The following is a 27,717-nucleotide window of genomic DNA, read 5'->3' as shown; positions in this document are numbered from 1 at the left end:
AATCATTTTTTCCTGCTTTTTTAGTGTCAGTGATAGAGAAGAAGAAACGATAAGAGAGGATGATAAGAATCAGAAGTTTTAGAACCTTTAGATACAATTATTTAACTGTTGGTGTTTTTAAGGGGGCATTCTTATCAAATGAACAACAGGGACATAAGGCAATGAGAACAAGGAATTAGCCTCATCTCACCATTCTGGTTTATAATGAAATAGAACAAAATTGGGAGAAACACAGGATAGTTCAGAGTTCCTCCATTGAGAAGGAAATAAGAAGCATGAGAGGGAATGACTTTTATTGGGTTTCCCAGAGTAATGAGAAATGGAATGTTACAGGATATTTTGTCATCTTGATTTGAAGTGCTTTTAATTTCAGAAGATGAAAAACCAGAGAAATTCTACAAAGACCAGCTGAGAGCCTCTACTTTAACTTCCCATATACTTAGATATAGAATGGATGCAATGGCAAAATAAGTGAAGGCATGACTTTATATGTATAATAGGTAATGTGTTTTTTGCTTTCTCAATTGGCAGGGGAGTGGTGGAGGAGGGAGAGAATTTGGGGCTCAAAATAAAAACAAAAAAAAATTAAAATTGATCAAGACCAGAATCTCCCTCCCTTCTTTCTTTCCTTCCTTTCTCCCTTCCTCCTCCTCTCTCTGTCTTTCTCTCCACCTCCCTCCCTTTTCCTCCTTTTCTCCTTCTTTCCCTCCCTCTCTCTCTGTCTCTCAGAAAGAGACAAAGAAAGGGAGAGAGACAGAGAGACAGAAACAGAGACAAAGAGACAGAGAGAGACAGAGAGAGAAGAAAAAAGAAAAGGAAGGAGGGAGAGAGACCAAAATCATCCCATTTGATCCCTACAACAACCATGGGAAGTAAGTACTATTATTATCACCATTTTATAGCTGAGAAAATGAAGGCTGAGAAAAGTTAAATGATTTGCCCAGGATCACAGAGCTAGAAAGTTTCTGAACCAGAATTTGAACTAAAGTGATCTTCCTGAGTTTAAATCTGGCTTTAGATAGATACTTCTTAGCTATGTAACCCTGGGCAAGTCACTTAAAGTCACTTGTTTGCCTAAATTTCCTCATCCATAGAATGAGCCGGAGAAGGAAATGGCAAACCATTCCAGTATCTTTGTCAAGAAAACCCCAAATTTTCACAAAAAGTTAAGTATAACTGAAAAACAAAGTAGTGAACACTCTGACTAGGTCTAACATTGACCACTACACCACCCTGCCATCTATGTGATATTTTATCTTGTCTTGCTCATACCTTCTTTTGACTTTTCCCCAAGGTCTCTTTGTTTTGAAATTTTTTCCATTCCATGTAGTTTGGAGACCTTGAATATTTGGAATAATAACATCTATTTCAAGGTCATTCTTAAATTTTCACTCCTGAATATTCTATTCAGGCAGATATGCTCCCTGTAGCTCCATCTCACATTATGTCCTGGACCCAATTCAGCTCATTTGCTGCCACCTGGAGGACATTTAAGGGTTTGTAGTGACAGGAATTTGTCATTTGGATGAACAAGGTAGCTCCTGGACAGATCATTGCAGCTATCTGATCAGATTTTTCTAGGTAGTCAGCAGATGCTATTTGTTTACAACCTACAATCCCATGTTGCTCATTTCCCATCACTTCATTACTTCATTGGCATTAATCAATAAATCTGGGCTTCTTAAGGATCCTTATTCAGTAATTTCTATTGGTCTTTCTTCTTTTAAAAGGTGGTCATAACCCCCTTAATTCTCCTAGCCTCTCAGCTAATCCACAAATCTCAACCGTGTATTCAAAGCTTCATTGAAACTATGATGGACAGGAAGTTCATGTGGAAGTCTCTTATTTGGGATTTTCCTCTTGTATCTTTGACATTTCTATTTTTTTTCCTCCTGGAAGTGTCACTTTCAGTTACATTAAACAAATTTAGTGGCTTATATCTTTGTCAGCTTTTTTTATTGCGTGGTCAAATGAGATCTGGTCTAAAACAGTTCTGTAAATGTTAAACCTTTTTGTGTATTCTAGGAACTTGTATCCAAAATATGGGCCACTTGGCACACAAAAAAGAAGTTGGATTTAAACCCACATCCTGCTCTGCTATTAACTACCTATGTAAGGTACTATCATGATCCTCATTTCACAGTGGAGGAAACTGAGGAAGATAGAGGTTAAGGTGATTTTCCAATATCACTCAACTAATAAGTATCTGAAGCCAATTTTGAACTTGGGTCTTCCTCACTCTAGACTCAACACTCTTTCCACTATGCTACCAGCTGCCTCAGAAGAAGACCGGAGTCATCTTTATAACCCTATCAATCACTGGTAGCTGTGAGGTGTTTTTTTTTTTTTTTAACTTCCATTGCCAGCTTTCTGTCTTTCAAGTCATTTCTGCTTTGGTCAGAGAGCACAGCACCTTCTCTGATGAGGGCACACCATGAAGGGCAGTCTTGTGCCAGTGTCTCCCAAATCATACGATCAATCCTAAAGTTCATAAGAGACCTTGAGAACTTCTTAAATCACTTTTTCTGACCACCTTGTGAACTCTTGCTCTGTGTGAGTTCTCCATAAAATAGTCTTTTTAGCAAGCATACATTTGACATTCGAACAATGTGGGCTGCCCAATGGAGTTGCACTTGAGAAGTTCAAAATTAGAGAAGTCACCCTAAATGTTCAAAAAGACTATTCGTGTCTGACCTGTCGCAGAGCATTCTGAGCTCGTATTGGTCTGATCAGTCACAGTTGGACCTACTGTAACTCGACTCCAACATAGTGATATTACTTTGATGTTCTTTGAGATAGAAAGACAACCAATCAATTAACCGACCAGCCTTTCAAGTCAATATCAGTCAGAATTCAGTAGCCCATTAATCTGTGGGAGGGTGAGAAAGATGATGGATTAGGAGAAACGAATGAAGTTAGATTCTCTCTTTTGGTCATTTTTCCTGGATCTTGAGCTTCTTCCTAATGTTGCCTCTTTCTTCACATGGCATTCAGAGTTCCCTTTTCTGGCAGCTCGGTTGTCAATCTATTGCTGCCTTTGCTGGATAAATGGTCTCCGACATGGCCATCATCCCAGTTGATCAACCTTCTCCTTGACACATCAAGCGAGGAACAGTTTCTCCTCTCTCAAAGGAGTTCCCAAAGCCATGATTATGTTGCATTCAGATCACAAGACTAGGCAAACAACTTACTCTGGGGACACTTTTTTTTTTGTAACTGTATTTACAGCCACTTATGTTCATCCTCAAAATTCCAATTCTGCTTGGTGATAAGAACAACAAATTGTAAATGCTAAGATTTTATGAATATTAAGCTAAAATTCCTTCAGCTATCAAACAAGCCATTTATTTGGGCAATAGAAAGGAGAAGCAGGATTCTTTCTACCATCTGAAGTTTATGTTGTAATCATCAAAATTTCCATATTTTTTATAGTTTTATTAGCATTTATACATCACATTTTACATTTGAGAAAACAGCTTTATGCTCATTTTAATTAGTTGTTCTTCACATCTATCAATTAGTTTTAGTAATAGAAACAGTGAAGTCAAAAGGATTTGGGAAACCAGGGTGAGGCATATGCATGCAAATCAAGTTTTAATGACTTCCATCTGCAGATTGCTCCCCACAGTTGTTGCGGCTTTGGGTGGGTAAGGATGGGAGAACAGCAAAAAGACAGGTTGCCTCAAATTGGACTAGAAGTACTGGCTGAGCTGGCTTAGCAAAGTCAGCTCAATTCAGCTCACAAACAGGAAGCAAAAGCCAAGGAGATGTCCCTGTGGAAGTGTACGTACGTGCACATATGCACACAGTGCACAAAACATATACATGCATATATATTCAGATACACTTGCCTTCAAATATACATACAGGTGCATACACACATACACAGCGTCCCAAACATCTGCACACAATACACACACATACATATACATGCACACCCCCAACACACGCACACATTCACACACATATAATGCATGTATGTAATATATATAATGCACACACACACACACTCATACACACATGCAAAGACACTGGCAGCAAACATCCATTTGAGAAGTGGATGAGCCAATCACTCCTCTGGTTGTATTTGATTTCCCTCTAGATCAGCTCTTCTGCCTTCCATATTCCCTGTCCTCCATTTCACTAGTTAGCAAGCCAGAATTCTCTTCAGCTTGATTGTAAAACTTTGCTGTTTTCAGGTCACCAAATCCTCCTGTGACTTGATTTAGATGACTAAGAATGACAAGGAGTCAAAGAGAATTCTCTCCATGGGCTTTGAAATATGTGTCCCTCATCTAAGAATAGATTTGGAAGCATTGAGCAGAATTCTTGCCATTCAAAAGACCCAGATTGCCTTTTCCCATTTTTTTCACCCTGGAAAATCTGTCTGTCACTGAGATCCTTCTTCCTCCTGCTGAGTTTCTTCTCTACACCTCCATTTTAAGGATATTCCCAGGCCAGCTATGCTTATTGCTCTGCTCCTTTCCTGGTTTCATCCCTCAATCTCTGGCATTCTCTGCCTTGCTCATCTGAAGATACCTCCTCTCCTCAAGTTTCAAGCTTCCTTTATAAGTTGTTTTCTCTGTTTAGAAAGTCACTTCCTTGAAATCAGGAACTGTATCTTTTTTCTTATATTGATTAGCACATGTCTGGTACATAGTAAAGATTTAACAAATGCTGGTTTACTTGCCTGGATTTGAATCTCTTTCATTTACACATAGTTAGAAAGATCTGCTAAAATTAGGAGATGCTTCTTCTTATAGTCCTATTTGGCCCATTATTGCTAACGGTATGCCTCACTGATCCAATTCCAATTGAGTATCAGAGAAATAGCACCTTGGAATGATTGTAAATTCTAAGAAGTATGAGTGGGTGAATGAGAAATGAGTATTTTTTTTTGGCAAAAATACAAACAAAAACCAACCCCCAAAATTATCCAATAAAAATGCCTCTACATCTAATAGGAATGCTGTAGATACAGCATCATAGATCTTAGAAATAAAGCTGGAAGAGACCAACCCTTTCATTTTATGATGGAGAAAATTGAGACACAGAGTGATGGAGTGACTTACCAGGGTCTTATGAGGGTTTGGAGTAAGATTTGAAATTAAGTCCACCTCCCTATCCATTACACATAGAGCTTATTTCTGTTTTATGTTTCTCCTAAATAATGGATGATCCAAGAAGAAATTGAGGAATAACCAGAGATATGCTGGTAAATGTTTATAGGGTCTCTGGAAAAAAATTACTCAATCCACTTTTACATTTAATCTGCATTCTTAATATTTTTTCCATTGCTTTCTTAAGTCTGAACTATTAACAAACAATAGATAAATACTTTGTAATGTTTATGTATTGCCAAGGTATAATTCCTCACATTGAAAATTTAACAATCAGCTCCCATGGGTCATTTAGTACTGGATCCAGCACCTGTCCTGCCCTTTATTTTATGTGTTACATAATAAGATTTTAAACAGGATTCCATAGACTTTCACAAGACTCAAGCCACAAGAGAAAGAGAGACAATAAAAATAAGGAATCCCTGTTTGAAACTGTGCCTGTCTCTCTAAATCACAATTACCGCAAAGGGTATATTAAATTGCTCCAGTTTAAAGAAATAGGTTGTCTTCATTGCTATGGGATTCCTGGTAGGTTGTAGATCATGAGCCTGATGCCACTTCCTTCCCAAACTCTTTACACTGAGTTGCTGCAAATTTTTTATTCTAGGCTCTTGAGAAGCCTCTGGCTCCACCTCACAAAATTCCACTTCTTTCTTGGGGATTAATTGCCTCCTCTTTTTGTCATCTACATTGTTAGGTTGTCAAGGTAGATTTCTGGGGAAATAGAAAGACAAATAGTTTATGTTATTTCCCCTGCCTTCCAAAAAAACTTTTTTTGATAGCCCTTATCTATTACCTTAATTTCCTAATATATTCCTCTACCCTCCCCATTACAAAAATTGGTAAATTTTTAATTAATTAATCAGAAAAAGGTAATTGAAGAAACTGAGGCAGATATGCTAAGTATTTATATATCCTTCTTTTTGCCCATCTACTTATTGTCTGTCTATGCTGTCTATCTACCTAACTACCTATATATTCATCCTCCACCAGATACATACCTTCATCCATCCATCCATCCATCCATCCATCATCCACCCAACCAGTATGTTTGTGCCTATCAATTCATTTGATTCTCACAACAAAACCAAAGGAGAGGAGAAACTGGGTGCAATTATCATCTCTGTCTTAAATGAGGAAACCAAAGCATGGAGAGGTGAAATGCCTTTCCCAGGATGTTACAGCAGTTAGTAAATATTTGAGGGGGAGGATTCAAACTCAAATCCTCCTGATGTCTAGTCAATCACTATCTACTGAGTTATCTCAAGTATTTCTATGTTATCCTTCTGCTAGTATGCAAGTTGTTTTCAAGTAGGGAGTGCTTCATTCTGGGTATTTTTAGGGCCAGTTCCTAGCACATAGTGGACACAATGATTGATTTACTGATCAACAAAATGCTATGCTTTCTCACAGGCTCATACTACTTTGCTCATGTTTGCCACTCTGATTCAAATTTATTTGATTTTTACCAAAATTTTAAGTTTCTTTTCTTTCTTTCCCTTCCTCCCTCATTTCTTGTTTCACTGCAGATATATTCTTTCTCTCTTCTGAGAACAACTTTCAGTGCACCCTTCCTTTTCCTTTTCCTTTCTAGGGTAAGATCTATTGGCAACCCTCTTTCTTCCCCTCTATTGCTTTTCCACTATCCTACATGCCATAGCTCCTGCTCTTATGAACTGACTGTAAAAATGATCCCTTCTCTTTTCATCTAGGGACTTAGTAAAGGTATGCTAGCCACTGCTCTGTCAATGACCTTTCTTCTCCCTATTAGTGGAGCAGTTAGGTAGTACAGCAGATATAGTATTTGCTGGTATCAAGAAGACCTGAGTCTGGTCTCAGACCCTGATTAGCTATGTCATCTTGGGCAAGTCACTTTATCCTGCTTGACTCAATTTCCTTAGCTGTAAAATGAGTTGGAGAAAGAATGGCAAATCACTCCATTATCCTTGTCAAGAAAATCCCAAAGGGGGTCAAGGGGAGTCAGACATGATTAATAATATTGATGATTCAGTGTTATAAGCCTTTGAAGAATGGTGTTATATAATATGGACTTAGAAAAAGAGAAGATGACTAGAAATCAAATTTCTGGGTAAGACTCAAAAGTGTTTTTTCATATTTTTTCATATAAAACAATTTTAAAAAGGAAGGAAAGAGATCTTAGGATGTTGTTCCTTTACATATGAGGATTTCCTATTTGGGATGTTCCTTAGAAAACCAACTGTTTGGGCTTCCAGATATCTGGCAAGTTGATGGTAGGCTGTAGTTCAGTACAATATTTACTATCATGGAAGTAAGTACCATATATAATAGAACAATTAGGAATGGGTTATGAAGCCAGAATTGCCCCTCCCCACTTAATAACATTTTATTTTTTCCCAATTACATGTAATTGTTTCCAACATTCATTTTTGTAAGATTTTGAGTTCTAATTTTTTTCTTTCTTCCTCCCTTCCTCCCCCCTTTCCAAGACAGCAATCAATCTGATATAGGTTATAAATCATTTAAAGCATATTTCCATATTAGTCATACTGTGAAAGAAAAATCAGAACTAAGGGGAAAACCATGAGAAAGAAAAACAATGAAGAAAGTAAAAATAGTATGCTTTGATCTGCATTCACTTTCCATAGTTCTTTCTCTGGATGTGGATGGTATTTTCCATCACAAATGTATTGGAATTGTCTTGGATCACTGTATTAGGTCAATCACAGCCGATTATCACATAATCTTGATGTTACTGTGTACATTGTTCTCCTGGTCACTTCACTCAGGATCGATTCATGTAAATCTTTCCAGGTTTTTCTGAAATCTGCCTGCTCATCATTTCTTAAAGAACATTACTATTTCATTCCATTCATATATCATAAGTTATTCAACCCTTCCCCGATTGATGGACATCCCCTCAATTTCCAATTTCTTGCCATCACAAAAAGAACTATAACAAACATTTTTGCATAAGTAGGTCCTTTTTTGCTTTTTTATGGTTGCTTTAGAATATAGACCCGGTAGTGCACATGATAAACTGTCTGCACAGTTTTATAGCCCTTTGGGCATAGTTCCAAATTTTTCTCCAGAATGGTCGAACCATTCACAATGCATTAATCCCCAATAGTCACACATCTTCCAATGGAGGGCTTTGGTTTCATGTATTATCATCTTTCCTATTCTCCTGCTGGTCAGGTTCTTTTTTGTTGTTTGCTGGTCCATTTCTTGACTTGGAACTTTACGTTAGAGTTGGACTGCTCACCTGGGGATGGGAAGGTACTGTCTCAAACTTCAGCATTTTTTTGTGCTGATGTTTTCAGAGCTAGTTTTTGGAGTCTGCATGTTTTTGGTGCTTTCAAGATGGTATGATTCTGGGAGGTTTGTGGTCACTGATCTCCTTATGCTCTGGTCTTAGCTCATAAAGGGACTCTTTCCCCTGCAGCCCTGGTTCTTCTCTTGACCTGGAATTGTGACCAGGATCCCTGTTCTCCTGCAACCCTGAGTGCTAGTGCTTCTCTGGAACTGTGATCAAGGAAATCCACAGCAGTGTTCTAAGACCAGTGCTGTCTTGGGGATGTGAAGTCAGTCTTCATTTGTTACTTTACAAGGTCCAATTCCTAGATCTCCTTTTCTTCTTCTCTTTTTTTGCCCTCAAATTTCCCTAAACGGACAGCAACAGCAGCAGTCAAGATGTAGTGGTTATGTTTCAAACACAGTTTATAGGCATGTATGCAGATGTGACTATATGTGTGCATGTGCACATATATAACTATGGGTAGCTCTGGGGTTAAAGTTTAAATGTTCTTAAGGTTAAACTGGAATATTATGGTAAATGAGGTGATTCAGATTAATTTCAATGGGTTTATGATAGAGTCATCTGCATCCAGAAAAAGGATTATTAGGACTAAACGTGGATCACAACTTAGCGTTTTCACCTTTTTTCTTGTTGTTTGCTTGTTTTTTGTTTTCTTTCTCATTTTTTTGGCCCTTTTAATCTGATTTTTCTTGCCTAGCATGATGAAGGTGGAAATAAATATAGAAGAATTGCACATTTAATATATTTGATTACTTGTCATCTAGGGGAGGGGTTGGGAGGAAGAGAGGGAAATAATTTGGAACACAGGGTGAATGTTGAAAATTATCTTTGCATATATTATGAAAATAAAAAGCTATTATTTAAAAAAAGAAAAAAAGAATATAATGGTTAGAAAATGACTCAGATTTTAATCCAATTGTTCTCCCTTAATTTCTGAGTTTTATTTAATTCTCAGACTCTGACCTTGCTTTTATTTCTAGGATATTTACATATATAGAAGCCTGGGAAAGCACATAAACCTATTTTCCAGAGGCAACCGGATCTTTTCAAGCTGGAGTCACCAAAGGCTTGTCTGCAAGGCTAACTACCCATTGTGACATATCTGATCAGACCACCAGATGGCGCTTCAAGCTCACTGCTGCTATTACCAATGTCTTAACGATCCCCAAAGCCTCAGACCGGCTTATTTGAAGACTAATTCTACAAGAGAAAGGCTAGTTATTCAGTCATTTCAGTTTGTATCCTACTCTTTATAGCCCTATTTTAAAATAGTTTCTTGGCAAAGATATAGATTTATTATTTTCTTTTCCAGCTCATTTTACAAACGAGGAACTGGGGACAACAGAGGTAAGTGACATGTCCAGAGTCACACAGTTAATAAGTGTCTGAGGCTAGATTTGAACTCAGAAAGATGAGTCTTCCTGATTCCAAGTTCAATACACGATCCACGGGGACAGAAATGGTCCCTAATGGAGATCTCCAACCACTCTAGTTCCCTCTAATCACTCTCCATTCCTTCTCTCCCTGGCCCCTCACTCTATTCCAGACCACAGAAGGATGACTCATTCACAAGTAGATAACTAATGTTTAATTGAAACTACTGAACAAATAATTAAAAACCTAAATAAATTAGATAATCGAAATAGTGAAAGGCATTGCATTAATTTCCCAGTTGGATTATATTGGCCTGGATTTTCCATGGTTTCCTCCTTATGTCTTGTATCTTGGTCCTAGACACTGTCATGGAGATAAACACCCAGTTCCTTTGTACCCTGAATGCTTCTTCTCAGAATGACAAGGATAGGGAAACCGGGGTTGGGGGGGAGTCATTATTGTTTTTCTGGAACTCATTCTTCATGTCTTACTGCATATTCCAAGATGATCACTGTAAGAAACAAAATATCTTACCAAGAACTCCACTGACTCATTGATGAACGCAGAAAAGAGTTCTTTTACATTCTTGCAAGAATGGGTGTCTAAGTTAGTAGATCACAGCTTTGAAACTCTGAAGGCAGATTTTATTTCCTATCCTGAAACACAAGTCCTTCCCCTGATTCCCCATTACTTGGAAATTACAGAAGTTACACAACATAAATTTCCACCACTCATTACAAAACCAGTCTTTGATCCCAAAGGAGCTTCCAGTTTGCAAGGGGGAAGGGTAACAGAGGAGGGCTAAGAATAGAGAACAAAGTATTCTTTTCAAATCTCAGTCCCCCCCCCCCCCCCCCCCCCCCCCCCCCACACACACACACACTCCTGATTACAAAAGTCAATTCCTGTCCGCAAAGAGCTTACATTCTTCTAGGGGAAAGATAAACTCCACCCTTGATTATTCTTTGATGTCCTTGTAGACTTCAGGTTTCTAATTTGTTTCATTCCTCCAATTTAATGTTCATAACTGTGGAAAACAAATGCCATCCATTTCTCACATCACCTACTCAGATCCCCAATAAGGACTATTCCCTTTTTAGGACATTGCCAGGAAAAACTGAAATCCCGTGAATTAGTTGGCTAGTCATTGGAGATTCTGAGGCCAATGGGCCATCTTGCCTTCTAGAACATACCCCTTCTCCAATTCTCCTCTTGCTCCTCTGCTAACTCAGCTGTTGTATCTCTATTTCCTTTTTCCTTTGGAGTCTCTAGCATTTTCTGTTAGACTAAGGACTAGGTGGTAGCTTTCCTCTTCAAACTGCAAGAGTGATGTTTTGAATTCCATCAGACACCAGGGCCTCTTGTGTCTCCAGAGTCTTCTTAAGAAAACACCTTGATTTTCTTTAAAACTGTCCCCCTCAAAAGCAAAATTGATGGTTCTGGTCATGTCTTTTAAAGTGACATACCCCTAAGTTCTCTTCCCTTTGTGTTTTTTATTTATGGATTTATGGGATCCCTGAGCTAACTCTGGAAGGGATTTCAGAGGCCTTTTATTCCACTTCCCTCATTTTACAGATGAAGAAACTTTGGTTCAGTTAGATTAGCAGACTTAACAATGATCTCAAAAGCAAATATCTGTATTGCACTTCAAGGGCTGCAAAGCATTTTACATATGTTATTTCATTTGATCCACACAACAATCATTTGGTGCCCTGCTAACAGAGAATAACTGACTTGGCCAGAGAGTAAATATCTGAATTAAAATGGAACCTGTCTCTCTTTTAGATGGTAAAATTTATGGTATCTCTTTAGAGATTGTAGAATTTTAAGTGTCTCTTTAAAGATTATAGATTTCAAAGTATATCTTTAGAGATTGTAGAATTTTAAAGTGTCTCTTTAAAGATTATAGATTTCAAAGTATCTCTTTAGAGATTGTAGAATTAAAGTATCTTTTTTTAAATTGTAGAATTTAAAGTATCTTTTAAAAGATTTAAATTAGCTTTTTAAAGATTGGAGAATTTAAAGTATCTCTTTAGAGAGTGTGAAATTTTAAAGTATTTCTTTTGAATTGTAGAATTTTAAGTATCTTTTTAAAGATTGGAGAATTTAAAGTGTCTCTTTAAAGATTGTGAAATTTTAAAGTATCTCTTTTAAATTGTAGAATTGATATGCCTCTACTCTACAAAAGTCCTCTAGATGGTGCTTCTTGGTATGGCGAACTTGGCTTATTCAAGGCTATGCTAGTGAAACACTAGCTGGCCCAAAAAAATCTAATTCCCAGAGGGCAGGAGTTGTTCCATTTTTGTCTGGAACATAAAAAGTGCTTAACAAATGATTGTTGAAATTGGCAATGCAAAGAAGAGGGTTCATGTGTACATCTGTTTACTTCCAGCCTCACTAAGCACAGTAGAGCTAATTCATTGTCAGATGGTGGGCCATAGCATCATAGGAAGACAGTGACTAAGACACATAAACTTGGCTTTGGTAGAGAGAGCACTTATCCTGTGGAACTGGTGGACATTTCAAAGCATCGATGTAAATAAGCAATATCAAAAGTAAAGCTACTTTCTGTTCCCCCTTTGGGAAATGGCAAAAATAAAGAGAATGAAAAATATTTTTACCATTCATAGCTTGACAGCTTCTGTTTTCCTGGAGGCTGAAGTCTTTGAGTTTGAGACTTAGCATTTTGGGGGCTGAATTACTCACCAAGCCCCCCTGCAGCAGAAGTACACAATGTCTTTCTTTGTGAGCCTCAGAAGCAGTGTTTTCATAGAAAGGCTTATAAGCTGGTGAGGGCACCAATTTCCTGGTAAAAAGGGTGGCTAATAGATGCTCAATTCTGAGGAAAGAACCAATGGGCAGTGTGCTGAAATACTACACAGCCAGCTGGGTGAGAGTTTTCCTCCACAGGCCTTTTTAGAAATGAGATGTATCTCAAAAGGAATGATTAAGCAGATTGCATTCCCCAGTTATTTAACATTGGAAAGCCTGCTTTTACAAACTGCTGCACTACATATTATGGAAATTGCAAGTCCAAATGTCTAGATTTTTATTCTTTTATATACTGCTTGCTGTTGAGTATTTCAGAATTCAGAACATCCAGTGAAGGGAAAAAAACCTAAGGGAGATACCATAAAGAAAATCAGCATAATTAACATGGATGTTTTGGTTCGTCATGTTGTGCCACAGTTCTCTTTTATTGTCCTGCCTCAGTTTCCCTAATTGTCCTGCCTCAGTTTCCCTAAATTGTCCTGCCTCAGTTTTCCTGATTTGTTCTGCCTCAGTTTCTAATTGTTCTGCTCAATCCTGCAAAACCACCCCTCTATTTTAATCATTAGGATATTTGATAAGGATAAAAGATCTTATCTTTAGAATATCAGACTGCCTCTCCCCATCCCAAGCTATCAGAATATCAGATACTGTTTTATCAGATGCCTCTCCCCATCTCCAATACCTCCCCTCACCCTGTCAGAGTCCTGTTCCTGCTCTTAGCACTCTGACTCTGCCCCTGCCTCTGTCTACCCCCTATATCTGAACCACATGTTCATTGAGAACTCACATGGTTTGCTGGATTCTTGGAGATGATAGTTCATTCAGCCCTGGGACCAAACCATGGATCCATTTTGTCCCAGTAAATCTCTCCCTTTCAAATAAAATATTAAATACTCTCTAATCTCCATCTTGTTTCAGTTTCCCTGACATTACAATCACTAGAAGAAACTCTCATTTATTTCTTTTCTAATCAAACTTGTATCCACAGTTTTGATCATAGGTATTAGATTTAGGAAGGGATAGAACCATAGAGGATCAATGAAATAATATTTCTAATTTATAATCATAATATTTTGGTACTGGTCTTGGTGATGTAAATTCTAGGTTTTAAGAGTTGTAGAACAATTCTGATGTGTTCATAATTGGAAGAGCCTTTTTTTACCCACAGATATCCTGGGAAAACTCTCAAAATGTTCCCAGAATAATAAATGAAATTAAGGAGAGACAGTTACAACCCCTTCTCTCTGCTCCCAGTCTAGGTCTAGAATAGGAAGACTGCCAGAACCCTGTGCAAAGTCTAATTGGAGAAGAGATGCTGTAGGTTCAAGGCAAAGGGTCCTTGCAGTTGAGAATAAGAGGCAAATGAGCTAAAGAGAAGCCTGCTCCTTAGTTTCCATAGGAGACAGAACTAGTCTGGTAGACAGTGCCCAGCCTATACTGACAAGTACCAATCCTGATCCATAAACCCATGCTGCTGAAATCCACTATGCTTTGTAATCTCAACTGAACCTTACTATGGCAAGGCTATCCTTTTACATTTCCATAATTGGGTCACTATAGTCCAGTGACCTAAACTGTGGGTCTCCACCACATTCAGTCTTGTGACTGAATATGGAGGTTGAGAAATTATGATTTATGTCAATAAATGTTTTGATTTTGCATGTCTATTTTATATTCTTATGTATTCTGGGTCATATAAAAATTTCTTGGGCAAAAAAGTGTTGCAAATAGAAAAGGTTTAAGAAGACCCACACCATACCAATTAGCACAACAAACTTTCAAATCTTAACTTTCTCAAACTCTCCATCTCTTTATCCTTCCAGTTGAAAACCTTGCCTCATATTCCATTCTCTAAGCCATTCTCTTAGAACTCCCTTGTCTCTTCTTCCTTTCACATCAGTTGGGTGTCCTCTACCATTCTTTCCTGACTTACTTCTGTCTTACATGAAGAGGTGGCCCATTTCCTTGATAGGGCAAACTCCTCTACATGAAAAAGTGATCCCATTTTATTTTGTCATTTCCAGATGATTGCCCCATCTTTTACCCATATTCTAACATCTATCTTCAACATTTCCCTTTCTATGAATTGATTGCTTACTGCCTATAAATATAGAAATGTCTCCTTGATCTATCATCTGACTGGATTTGTCCAACTTGTCCAAATATTATCCTATAACTCTCCTCCCTTTTATGGCTAAACTTCTTGATGAAGCCATCTACAATCATTTCATTTCTTCTCACTACCTTTTTAACTCTGCACTTCCTCTATTTTACTTTACTTGGTGTCTCCATCAAATCCTATCAGTTCAATTATCATTTCTCTTAGGGCAACTTAGATATATTCTCAGGTTATATACATATACATACATACATGCATATATGTGTGTATATGTACATGTGTATGTATATATATATATATATATAATATCCAGGCTTCCAGAGCCTTCTGGACATATTATATCCATGTATATATAAATATATATCCATCTAGGCTTCACCTCCTGATTTCCACTCTTTTACCTCCAACTGCTTCTTGGATATCTATCTTAAAGTGGATGTCTCATAAATAACTCAAATCCACTATCTGAAAAATAACTTAGCATCTTCCCCCCTCTACTCACTTTCCCTTATTATTATCAGGAGGACCACTATCTTCCCATCATTCAGGCTTACAATTAGGTATCATCTCAACTCTTTTCTTATACCCATTTCTCATGCCTAATTGTAATTATTAACAAATCTTCTTTCTTTTTTCACAACATATTTTGTATATGTCCCTGCTCTCTATAGACATAACCACCATCCTTGTGTAGGCCACAAAAAATAAAATGAAATAAATCCATCACAGCCACAAACATTTCTGTATATCACCCACAAAATGTAGCAGAGACAGTAATTCCTTTTAGAACAATTTTAAATTTGAGGGTTTTTTTAAAAACAAGACATATAGAGAAATCATAAAAATTGAACCACAATCCACACTCTTTATAGAAATAAAAACAGACTTAAATAATTGGAAAAAAATTCATTGCTTATGGGTATGCCAATATAACTTTAAAAATGACAATACTGCCTAAATTATTTTATCCATTCAGAGCTATACCAGTCAAGCTACCAAAAATTATAGTACAGACTTTGAAAAAGTAATAGCAAAATTCATTTGGAAGAGCAAAGTGTCAAGAATCTCAAAGAAAATAATGAAAAATAGGGTAGGAAGTAGTAATAGTACTATACTAAAAATAGTGTGTATGTGTGTGCATGTGTTTTTATATATTCATACTATAGTTAGTATAGCATATAGAAAGTATGTAACATATGTATCCTATGTATATATCGCATATGTAGTAGTATACAGTATATACCAACTATAGCAAATATATAAAATTAAATATATAAATATAAACATATCTAGTAATAAATATATACATATTTATATATCTAATTATATAAACATATGTAAACTTTTTTTTGGTATTTATTTACATGAATATATATTAACTAACTTAGCATGGTATTGTTGTATATATATAGTGTGGTACTCTGTATACACACATATATGAAAATAGAAAGCAATAATGGCTAAAGCAATTAGGTAGAAAAAAATAGAGGCTGATCAATGGAGCTGAATACAAACATAACAAACAGAAGTAAATAAATCCAAGTACCCAGTTCCTGGGGGATGGACTCACTACTTGACAAACACTGTTGGAAAAATCGGGCAGCCAAATGGCAGAGATTAAGTATATATACTTTATCTCTCTCTTTAAATATCAAATTTATTGATATTTAAATCAATAATTTAAATTATTAAACCTCTCACTTTAAATCTCAAAATCAACTCCAAAAAGATGCAAGATAGAAGTTGAAATTTAAAGAAATTAGAGGAGTGAGGAAGAAAATACCTTTCAGAGCTATGGCTAAAAGCAGAGTTCATAACCACACAAATGGTTCACAAATGACATATGGGACATATTTGATTACGTAAAATCAAAATGATTGTGCAGAAATAGAAAAGGCCATTTGAAATGAATTAGAAAGAATTAATTGCAGGTTGAGTAAAGGGGAGCAACCTTTGCAGACCATTTCTCTAATAAAGATCTCATTAAATATATATATGATTCAAATTTATAAGAACAAGTAAAATCCATTCCTGAAGAGATCAATGGATATGAACCAGCAGTTTTCCAAGAAAGAAATTCAAATTGCCAACATTATATTTTTAAAATTCTCAAATAGTAATAGCTCATATTTATATAGTGCTTATTATTTGCAGATACTTTGCTAAGTGCTTTATAATTGTTATTTCATTTTATCTTCACGGTAACCCTGGGAAATAGGTGCCATTATTACCCTCATTTTATAGATGAGGAGACTGATACAAACAGAAGTTGAATGACCTTCCCAGGATCATACAGCTATTGAATAAGGCTTAAAATGAACTCATGTCTTCCCGACTTCAAGCATGGGCTCTGTGTGTTGTTGCTTTCCAACACAAATAAATGGTGGAATTCAAACAAAAACTCTTCTGGCGATCTATTTCACATTCATCAAATTGGCAAATATGACAAAAACAGAAATGACCATGTATGGGCTATAGGAAAATAAACATAATAATGTGAATTGGTTAAGCCTTTCTGGAAAGCATTTTAAAAGGACACCTAAAGAGTTATTTAAATTGTGAATATATTTTGAAGGTAAAGGAAACAAGAACTTATTAACTACCTATAATGTGCTTGGCACTGTGCTAAGTGATGAGCAATTATTACCTCATGTGATCCTCACAGCAATCCTGGGAAGTAGACACTATCATTATTATTGTTATTGTTATTATTCTCATTCTCATTTACATTATCAAATTGAGATAGACAGAAGATAAGTGATTTGCCTAGGATTACACAGCTAGTAAGTATAAGGTCATATTTGAACTTAGGCTTTCTTGATTCTGGGACAACTACATGATGCAGTGAAAAAAATGCCAGGTCTGAGTTCACATCTGGCTTTAGACATTTTTACTTTCTTGGGGTGACTATGGAATGGTTAGGGATATGTGTGACAATGATTTTAAACTATTGATAAATATATAGATTTGGGAGTTATTGGCCCAGATAAGATAATTAAATTCATGGGAGCTGATATAGTTGTTAAGTAAGAGCATGTCCTAAAAAAATTGAAGAACCTTGAATAGAACTTTGGGGGATGCCATTCATTAGTGAGGATAATGTGAATGGTGAACCTGTAAAGGAGACTGACAAAAAATAGTTAGACAATAGAACTAAGAGACTACCTAGAGAGGAAAGACTATCGAGGAAGAGAGATTTGACCCAACAGTGTCAAACACTGCAATGATGTCAAGGGAGATGAAAATGGAGAAAAGATTCAACTATCAAGAGAGCATTTGGTGGAAGTCCAGTTATAATGCTGACATGAGGGGGTAGTTCAGAAGACCAGTTCTCCCATACATGCTCCAATAAAGATGTAAAATGGCCCTGGATTGAATAATGAATTCCCCACATCCAAAGACTGATTTAGGATTATATAACAAATTTCTAGAAAGTCTGTAGATCCTGGGAAAGAGGTCTGGCTAGGAAAAACAGCAAAAACTAAGGTAGACAAGCTGGACACTTTCCAGTGCTCTGGAAACTTCCAGCGATTCCCGAGTCCTGCCCCAATCTATTCCTGTGGGTGGGAAGGTTAGAGTGTTTTAGTGGGGAAGTTTCAGTGGAGTTGGAACATGTGTCAGTGCAGGGCTCCATGTGGTGTTGCCAGCCAGGAGCTGTTGACTGGGAATGGGAGGGAAAGCTTTCCAGAGGGACATGGTGCAATTAACAATTGCAACTGTGACAAATAGAATAAAAACATGAAAAAGAGAAGCATCAGAGTAAAATTTTAGGAAATATAAATCTGACAAAGTTTTAGTGATTGATGATTAGGATTAGAAAGGAGTATATGTATTTCACAGGTGTGTATGGAAGCTTTGTAAAGACTGGCCATGTTTTATGGCATACATATCTCATAAACAAATATAGAAAAGCAGAGATATTAAACATATTCTTTACTGATCACAAGATAAATAAAATTTTAATCAATATATTCTCTGGTTTGCAAGAATTCTTTCAAACACATAAGAACTAGAGGCTTTTTGTCTCACGGAAATTTATTTTGTCCATGAGCCACCAAATTTTGTGTATTCTGGAATGTTTCTCTGGTTCTTCTGCCAAGAAGCCATCTAATTCAACCCAATCATTTGACAGATGAAAAAACTGAGGCAGCAGCTAGATTTAATTATGAAGTATGTTCTCCTTCTGCCGGAGTTGAGATTTCAAATATATTTATTTTATTTGTATTTAATTTAAATATTTTAATTTAATTTAATATACTTCATACTTGCAAAAAATGTAATAAATGGCCTTTGAAAAGAGTATTCAAAATTAAAGAGACTAAAACTTTAATCCAAAAAAATACTGGTAGGTCATAAGGTGACTATAGCCATGAAATTAAAAAAAAGCTTGCTTCTTGGAAGGAAAACTATTGCAAATCTGGACAGCATACTAAAAAGCAGAGACATCATCTTGCTAAGAAATGTCCATAGCATCAAAACTATGGTTTTTCCAATAGCAATTTTTGGATGGCTGTGAGAACTGGACTGTAAGGAAAGCTGAAGATTGTGGAATTGATGCTTTTGAACTGTGGTGCTGGAGAAGACTTTTGAGACTTCCTTGATCAGCAAGGAGATCACATCAGTTAATACTTTAAAAATAATTCAGGATATTCACTGAAAAGTCAAATACTGAAGCCTAAATCTTTTGACCATATAATGAAAAGATGGGAGTCTTTGGAAAAGACCCTGATGTTGGGGAAAAATGAAGGCAAAAGAAAAAGGGAATGGGCAGAGGATGAAATTAATAGATACTATCATGGAAACAATGACAATGAACTAGAGCAAACTTTAAGAGATAGTAGAAGATAGAAGGGTCTGGCATGCTATGATAGAATCATGAAGAATAGGACATGACTGAGTGACTGGACAACAACAACAAAAAGGACAAACCATAATAGAAATGGATAATTCCATCAAAGAGAATGCTATCCATGAGACACTACAACAAAACCTTAAAGATTCAGACAAAGCAGTATTTAGAATAAAATGTATACTTCTAAATACTTTTGTTATCAAAAAACATAAAGTCTAAGTAAATGAATAGTACATGCTTTCAAGCAAACAAGCAAACAAAAAAATGCCAAGAAAATCCCTAAACAACAACAAAATGAAATGCTAAAAATCAAAATAAAGTTGAAAAGTGCTTCACCCCATTGAAATGATAATAAAATGATGACTTATTTTTCTAACTAAAAATGAGATAATTAGAAAAAATAGCCAATGGCTTAGTGAGATATTAAAAAGAAAAAAAATTACAATGAATGAAGAAAATATAAAAGAAATTATTTGAAACTCTTTAAATATATGCCAATGAAATTGCTAATTAAAGTGAATGAATAGTTGCCAAATATACTCAGATTAATCAAATAAAATGGAGAATTAAATGACACAGTTTTGAAGGGCAGGGAAGGAAGCAGGGAAGGAGATAAGGAAGTCACGAAAAAACTGAAGTAAAACAAACAAAACACATCTGGATGAATTTAAAAGTCACCTTTATCAAATGTTTAACTGTCTCCCCCTAAAAATTTCAATGATAAATAAAAAATCTCCCAAATTGAAAAATGTTTCCACAAAATTCTTTTAAAAAACAATTATGATCTTGATACAAACCAGGAAGAGACAAAATAGAGATAGAAAATAACAGATAAATATAACTCATGAATATTGTGGTAAAAATACTGAAGAAAATATTATACAAAAGGATATCAAAATATATTAGACCATATTCAAGTTCAATTACAAATTCATATTGATACCAGGAATGTAGAGTTGTTTCAATGTTAGTAAAATTATAAACATAATGGAGTATTCAGTCAGGTAGGAGGACCAGTGGATAGTAAGCTAGGAGTAAGTTAGAAAGACCTGATTTCAAATCCAACCTCAGATACTTATTAGTTTGGGGACCATGTGCAAGTTAATTAACCTTTGCTTGCCTCACTTTCCACATAAGTAAAAAACGATAATAACTACCACTTGGCATTGCTAAAATAGTCACATCAGATAATATTTATAAAGCATTTAGGATGTTGCCTGTCATGTAGTAGATGCTTTGTAAAAATATTTTTCTTTTCTCAAAGAAAAAAAGTGAGCTGTTAACAATATTATAAAGAAATTTAAATTTACTAGTAATAGAAATTTGAACATCTTCAAATCAAATGCAACAATGACAGAGAAAATAATTGTTGGAGGGCAAGTGAGAAGATAGACACACTGTTGCCCTATTGAAGCTATGAACTGGTCCACTAATTTTGGAAAGTAATTTGGAACTAAATTCCAAAAGTCACTACACTGCATAGCTTTTGGCACAGCAATAGCTCTACCAGGCACAGGAGCCAATAATAGCAAAGAGAAAAAGCACTAAAATATATAAAATATTTATAGCAGCTCTTTTTGTTGTAGCAAAAAATTGGAATCCATATGCCCATCAAGTGGTAAAAGACTGAACAAAATATGTTATATGAAAGTAATGAGCTATTATTGTTCCATAAGAAATGAAGAAAAGAATGGGTTTGAAGAAATCTGAGAAGCATTAGATTATTTACAGAGAACTCACACATGACAATTATTTAGAAAATGGTCAGAAAAAGCCATCCAAGGACACTCTCAAGGTCTGTCTTAAGAATTTTAAAAGTGATTGCATGACATGAGAGACACTGGCACAGGACCGCCCAATAAGGCATGCCCTCATCAGGGATGGTGCTGTTCTCTGAGGAGCAAAGCAGAATTGGATTAACTCAGAAGAAACATGAGATGGTTAAAGTTAAAGAAACCATCTCAAATGTTCATAGGGATTCTTTGTGTCCAGTCTGTGGCAGAGCATTCCAGGCTGATATTGTTCTGATCAGCCACAGTTTAGCACACTAATTTGACTCTAACATAGTGATGCCATTTTGGTCCTCTTTGAGAATGAATTGAAGGATAATAATCAACCAACCAAAGTGATGTAAAATGAAGTAGGAAGAAACAAGGGTATAACTTATGCAGTGACTCCAACATTGTAAAGCATAATAACCTTGTTTTTAATTTTTTTAAAAAAATTTCATTTTTATTCAATTCCAAATTTCCTCTCTCTTTCTGTTCCTCCCTCACTCCTTGAGAAGGCAAACAACATGACACCCATTGGACACAGTACAACAACTTTGAAAGATTTAAGACTTCTGAATTCTGGTATAATGACCAAGCACATCTTCAGAAGATAGATACTGAAACATATTTCTTTCTATCTCTTGATAGAGATGCTGGGTAAGAGACTCAACAACATGCAGAAGGAAACATGTCATATTAGATATTGACAATGTATAATTTTGCCTTGTTTCACTATGCTTCCTTGTTACAATAGAGGTTTTTGTTGTTGTTGTTGTTGTTTTTGTTTTGTTTTGTTTTGTTTTGTTTTTCCTGGAAGTTGATGAATTGAGGTCAGCACAAGTTGATAGTAATGTTAAAAAGAAAGAAAATAAAAAAGGGAAAAGAAGAAAAATAATAGAAATATTTTTCTTTTTAAAAAATATTAACAGAAGAGAACAGAAGGACTTTTTGTGGAAGAGAGAGATAAACAAGAAATTTTGGAACAATTTGTATATTAAAACAAAAAAAAGTCTTTGTCCTCATGTTTGATACAGTAGGATATTAATAAATGTTGGTTAGATAATGAATTGGCTGATCATTTTGGATCATATCTGTAATTTCTCTGGTGAGAAAGTAGGTCAACACCTTGTCTGAAATGTATGGCCTTAGAGACTTGCATTCAGAACTGATAATTTAAATGACTTGGATAGGGCCACAGAGGCTAACTTGAATTGAAATTGATTAGACATGAATTGAACTCAGGTCATTTGAACTTCACAAACATTTCTATATCCATTATCCTATATTGCTTCTCAACTGATTGACTCTAATTGAATTTCTAGAAGGCAGAGACAATAACTTGAAGGATATTCATTTTACTCAGAAGCCAAGAAAACAAAATACAAGTAAATAGGACTATGGAATCAGAGTTGGCAGACTGCTAATCCTTTTGGATTTGGAAATAATGTACTAAATGATTTGCAAATTGAGGCACCTGAAATATATTGGAAAATACAAAAACTGAAAAAAAAAAAAAGCCACCGCCAGACCGACCCACGTGGGGACATATTGTCTCCATATTTCCATGTAGTTTCCACATAGATGGTTTAAAATAGTCATGTTCAGCTAATGTTTAAGGGAGCAATTTTCCATTTTTATGACTTCTAGATACCACATTAACAACATTTGTATTGATTCTGATAATAAAAAGGCAATCAGTATTCAATGAATTGGAGAACCCTCCTAGGACAGGAGAGCCCAATGTCTGGCTGCTTTTATAGCTTTGTTTTCCTTTTGAGCTCCCCAGGCACCTTTCTTTCACAAACCATTAAATTTCACAGTATACAGACACCTCCGGCATTCTTTGGCTTATTATAATAAAACAGTTCCATCCAGCATCATCACTAGAAGTTATGTTGCATCTGAATTAAGCTTCTTTCATGTCTGTGGGAGAGTAGTGAAAGAAGCCTCATTGCTGCCTAGAATTCTAGAAAATAAAAATCCAGGTAATATTTCCTAAAGGTCATTTTTTCTCATTTTTCCTCCATTTTCCATACCCCCAAATTTAGGTGCTGGGATTTGTATTTAATTGAAACAAACTAAGCAATATCTCCTTTGGGGTTAGGGCAGAAGACAGGGGCAAGAAAGGACATTAGACAAAGCAAATGTCTTAGAGATTTTCATACAATAGGAACTAGTCACTGTCTAACTTTGTTGATACATCTTTCCAAGAGACAACTAAAAATATAATCCAAAAATACATTTCCTTTAAATATTTAAGAAAAAATAATGAAAAAAGGAAAAAATCTATGTAAAACTATAAGATAGTTTATTGTAAGTGATATTACAAAGTGATTTTTTTTCCTGTGATTTAGTCATTTTTATCAGAAGGGACAGTTCATAGAAATAACTGCAAGTACCTTGTGGCCACTTACTCCTACCTTCTTACCCACAGATAAGGAAACCTAGTCCCAGGGAAGCACTAGAAGTAATACAGAAAAGATTTGAACCTGGGTCCTTTTACTCCAAATCCAATATTCTTTCCACAATACAGTGCTGCTCCATTTTCTCACCTGCAAAATGAAAGAAAAATACTAAAAGACCCTCGATGTATATTTCTTCTTTTAAAGCATGCCTTTTATGGGTTTTTTGTAATTCAAATCACATTTTAAATATATCAGAGGATATTTTAAAATTTAAAAGACTAATACTTATTTTGTAAAGTTAATGTTTCTTTCAAAATATTATATTCCTTTCAGGAATGATGTCTCATAAAGTAGGTTATACAATTCATGTTGCTGAAGACTCACTTAACTGACCAGTTTCTAGGTGTTTAGCTCTGTTTCATGGCAGAAGTTAGGCACATTGAAGATGAAGTATATGGAGCTTTAAAAAAATAACATATGTATGCGGGAAAGAGATATCAAAAGAAGGCAAATGTATGCCTTTGTTAAATAAGTTAACCTAAGTTTAGTAAGAGTTAAATAAGAGATAAAAAGATAATTCCATTAACTCAACAATATGTCAACTTGGTATCCTTTGTAGATTTTAATATATGGGTCATTCAGATGAAAGTCAACAGTCTATTATAAATACATACTCACAAAAACCTTTGGGCTAGATGATTGGTGGGGTGAGAGTACAAAGAAAAGAAAATTCATTCTTTTAGGAGCTTACATTTACATTACATTACATAAATTACATAAATTACATTAGGAGCTTACATAGCCCTATTGGGTTACAATATATGAACAGAAGGGTAGATAACAAGATAATGAAATATATGGAGAGAGTGTATTCTCTGCTCTTGGAGGTCTTGAAAAGAAGGCTGAATCAAAACTTCTTCACATAACTGAATGTGGTGGTCATGAAAGTATGATTTATTATCAGTAAATGTTTGATTTGTATACCTATTTTATATACCTATGTAGCTGGGGTTGTGTAAAAATTTCTTGGGTAAAAAGGGGTTGGGAGTGGGAAAAATTTAAAAAGCCCTGAGCTAGATGACAGCTTATCAAGTACATCAAAGGGAGGTTTCTTTTTGGGTGTGAGTGGCTCCAGATGATTATGGACATCCTTTCCAACTCTCAAATTCAACGAAGTGATAATATCCTTGGACATAAGGGCACCCTTCTTCACTGTAGTTGACCTTATTCCATCTCCATGTTGATTTCACTTATATTGTGAGACTTTACACTTCTCTCATTCTCCATCACTCCATTCAAGTTTTCTGATGTTTCCGTGAATTGTCAAAATTTAATATACCTTATGGTATAGTTCTGTTCTGTTCTGTTATGGTATAGTTCTGTTACACCCATATGGCATAGTTTATTTAGTCATTTTCCTGTAATGGGGTTACATAAAATATATGCCAAGAATGTTAGTGTACATAAAGTTATTTTAGTTATGGTAGCAGAATCTCTGTATTCAAGAGTTTAAAAATATTGAAAACATAGTCAAATAATTCCATACTGTCCTGCTGAATAATTACACAATTCCTATGTTGCACCAATGATAAATTATTTCACTTATTTTCTCCATCTCCACATTTGGTTTTTCCATTTTTTCCTTTGCTATTTTGTGGGGTATGAAGCTATTTCTTAGAGGTGTTTTCTTTTTCAAGTTGCTTTTCTTCAATTAGGGACTTTGGATACATTTTCAGCAAGTTGTTAATAGTTTGCTTTTCTTATCAGATAGTTTGGTTGCATGATGGATAGAGCACTTCCTTTGGAGTCGATAAGATTTGAGTTTGAATAAACCCTTGGATGGGAAGGAACCACTTGATAAGAAGAGGTTCAAAATTGGAGTGAGGAGGTGGGTTTGATTGAAAATGAGCTGAGGAAGGTGGAAATGGATTATTCCTTAGTAAGGAGAACACAGTCACCTTTTTATCAGTGAGTAGGATAAAGGAAGAATGAATCAAAAGTGTCATCATGTTTTGCAGTAAAGAGAAGGGCAAAAGAGGGAGCTCATACTGAATGACTTAATTTTTTCCAATGAAGTAAGAGTCAAGATCTTTTGCTGTGGAAAACTTAGGAAGAGAAGAGAAATTTTGAAATCATTTCTATGAGGAGTGAGAAAAGGAATCAAGAAGGGACAAACAAAAGTGTTGTCTTTTAGTGAGGTCCAATTGTAACTGGGTAACATGAATTTGTAATAGATACAGTCAAGAGTGATGAGATTAACCCTGCCTGTGCTCAACAACTCATGAATGGGAGCAGAGAATGTAGATAGTAGGAGCAATCAAATTCTGAGATTTGTCAAGAGAAAACTGGTGATAGGACAAGGAGGCAAGAGATTCGATGCTAAAACTGAAACAGTTAACTATCAGGGGGAAACCAGAGAGGAGGTGAAAATAAAGTCAGAGCAAAGTACAATGAAGAAGAGATGAGGGTTTCAATGAGGGTGAAGAATTGGAATTTTTGCAGTTTGATCATGTCCTACTCTTCATGACCCCATTTGGGATTTTTTTTTGGAAAAAGATACTGGAGTAGTTTGCCATTTCTTTTTCCAGCTCATTTTACAGATGAGGAAATTGAGGCAAATGGTGTTAAGTAGCTTTCCCAGGATGACAATTAGTAATGTTTGAGTCTGGATTTTAATTCAGGATGATGAATCTTCCTGACTTAAGGTCTAGTTCTCTGTGCACTCTGGCACTATCTGGTTGCCTGATTACAGGTAAGTCCAAAGGAAAGTCACGAGGTTATAAAATTCCTTTAAGTAAGTGGTGAGGGGACTCTTCAGGCATGGGGAAAGAGGAGACCAAGAAAGGAGTCATCTTTGTTCAGGATACTCACATCTTCTGAGATGCTAATATAACACTATATAGACTTGTTTTATTTTGGTTTTGCATTCTAGTACTAGGCCTTGAATTGTGAATGAATGGTAACAAGGTGTCAGATTTAGGAATATTTGGGTTCAAATTTTGATTCAGACGTATGCTAGCTGTGTAGTCCTGACCAAGACACTTAGCTTCTGTTGGCCTTAGTTTTCTCATCTGTAAAATGGGATAATAATGGCATTTACCTTATAGGATTGTTTTGACAATCAAATAAGATATTTATAAAACATTTTGGAAAATTTTAAGCACTTTTAATAATAATAACAACAACAATAGATGATGGGCAAGTAGATGAGTGAATGACTAAGTATCACACTGAATTTTGTATAATGCACACCCACACACACATATATATATATAATATAAGTATTATATAATAAGTATAATGAGTGAATTACTGAGTACATTTTTTGGCAAGGCAATTAGGACTGAGTGACTTCCAAGGTCATAGTTAGTTAGTAAGTGTTAGTAAGTGTCAAGTGTTTGAGGCTAGATTTGAACTCAGCTCCTTCTGCCTCCAAGGTCAGTGCTCTATTCACTGTGCCATCTATCTCTCCCTATTAAGCACTTTCTATGTTACAGAAGCTGGGGAGCTATGATTTCAAATGTAATAGGGAGATAGTACCTGACCTCAATGAGTTTGTATTCTAATAAGTGGTAACAACATTTACCTAATTGAGTGCCAGGGAAAGTACTTTGGGAAAGTTACAAGGATGTTCAATGGGACCACAGGGGGATAGACAGACACATCCTTTTTAGGAGCTATTTCATTAGGGTTCCATAGTTGTAAAGGTGGAGGAAAGGGAGACTATATATATATATATACAGTGGAAGGATGGACGACAAGAAGATGGCCTAGGCCTAAGAGTCTAAATTGAGTCTGGCTAGATATAGTAGGGCATGTGAAACATTCATCTTGATTGGTGAAAGTGAGGAGGGGTAGGAAAGAGAGAAAGCGGCAGATTACTAGAGAAATTTAGAGGTCCTCTATAGGCTTGTTAAATTTTTCCCACTTCCAATCCCTTTTGCCAGAGAAATTTGTATGTGACCCTGGGTATATAAGTACATAAAATAGATGTACAAATCACAC

The sequence above is a fragment of the Sarcophilus harrisii genome, chromosome 6 (assembly GCF_902635505.1).
Source record: "Sarcophilus harrisii chromosome 6, mSarHar1.11, whole genome shotgun sequence".
NCBI lineage: Eukaryota > Metazoa > Chordata > Mammalia > Dasyuromorphia > Dasyuridae > Sarcophilus > Sarcophilus harrisii.
This window is presented reverse-complemented; position numbering follows the sequence as displayed.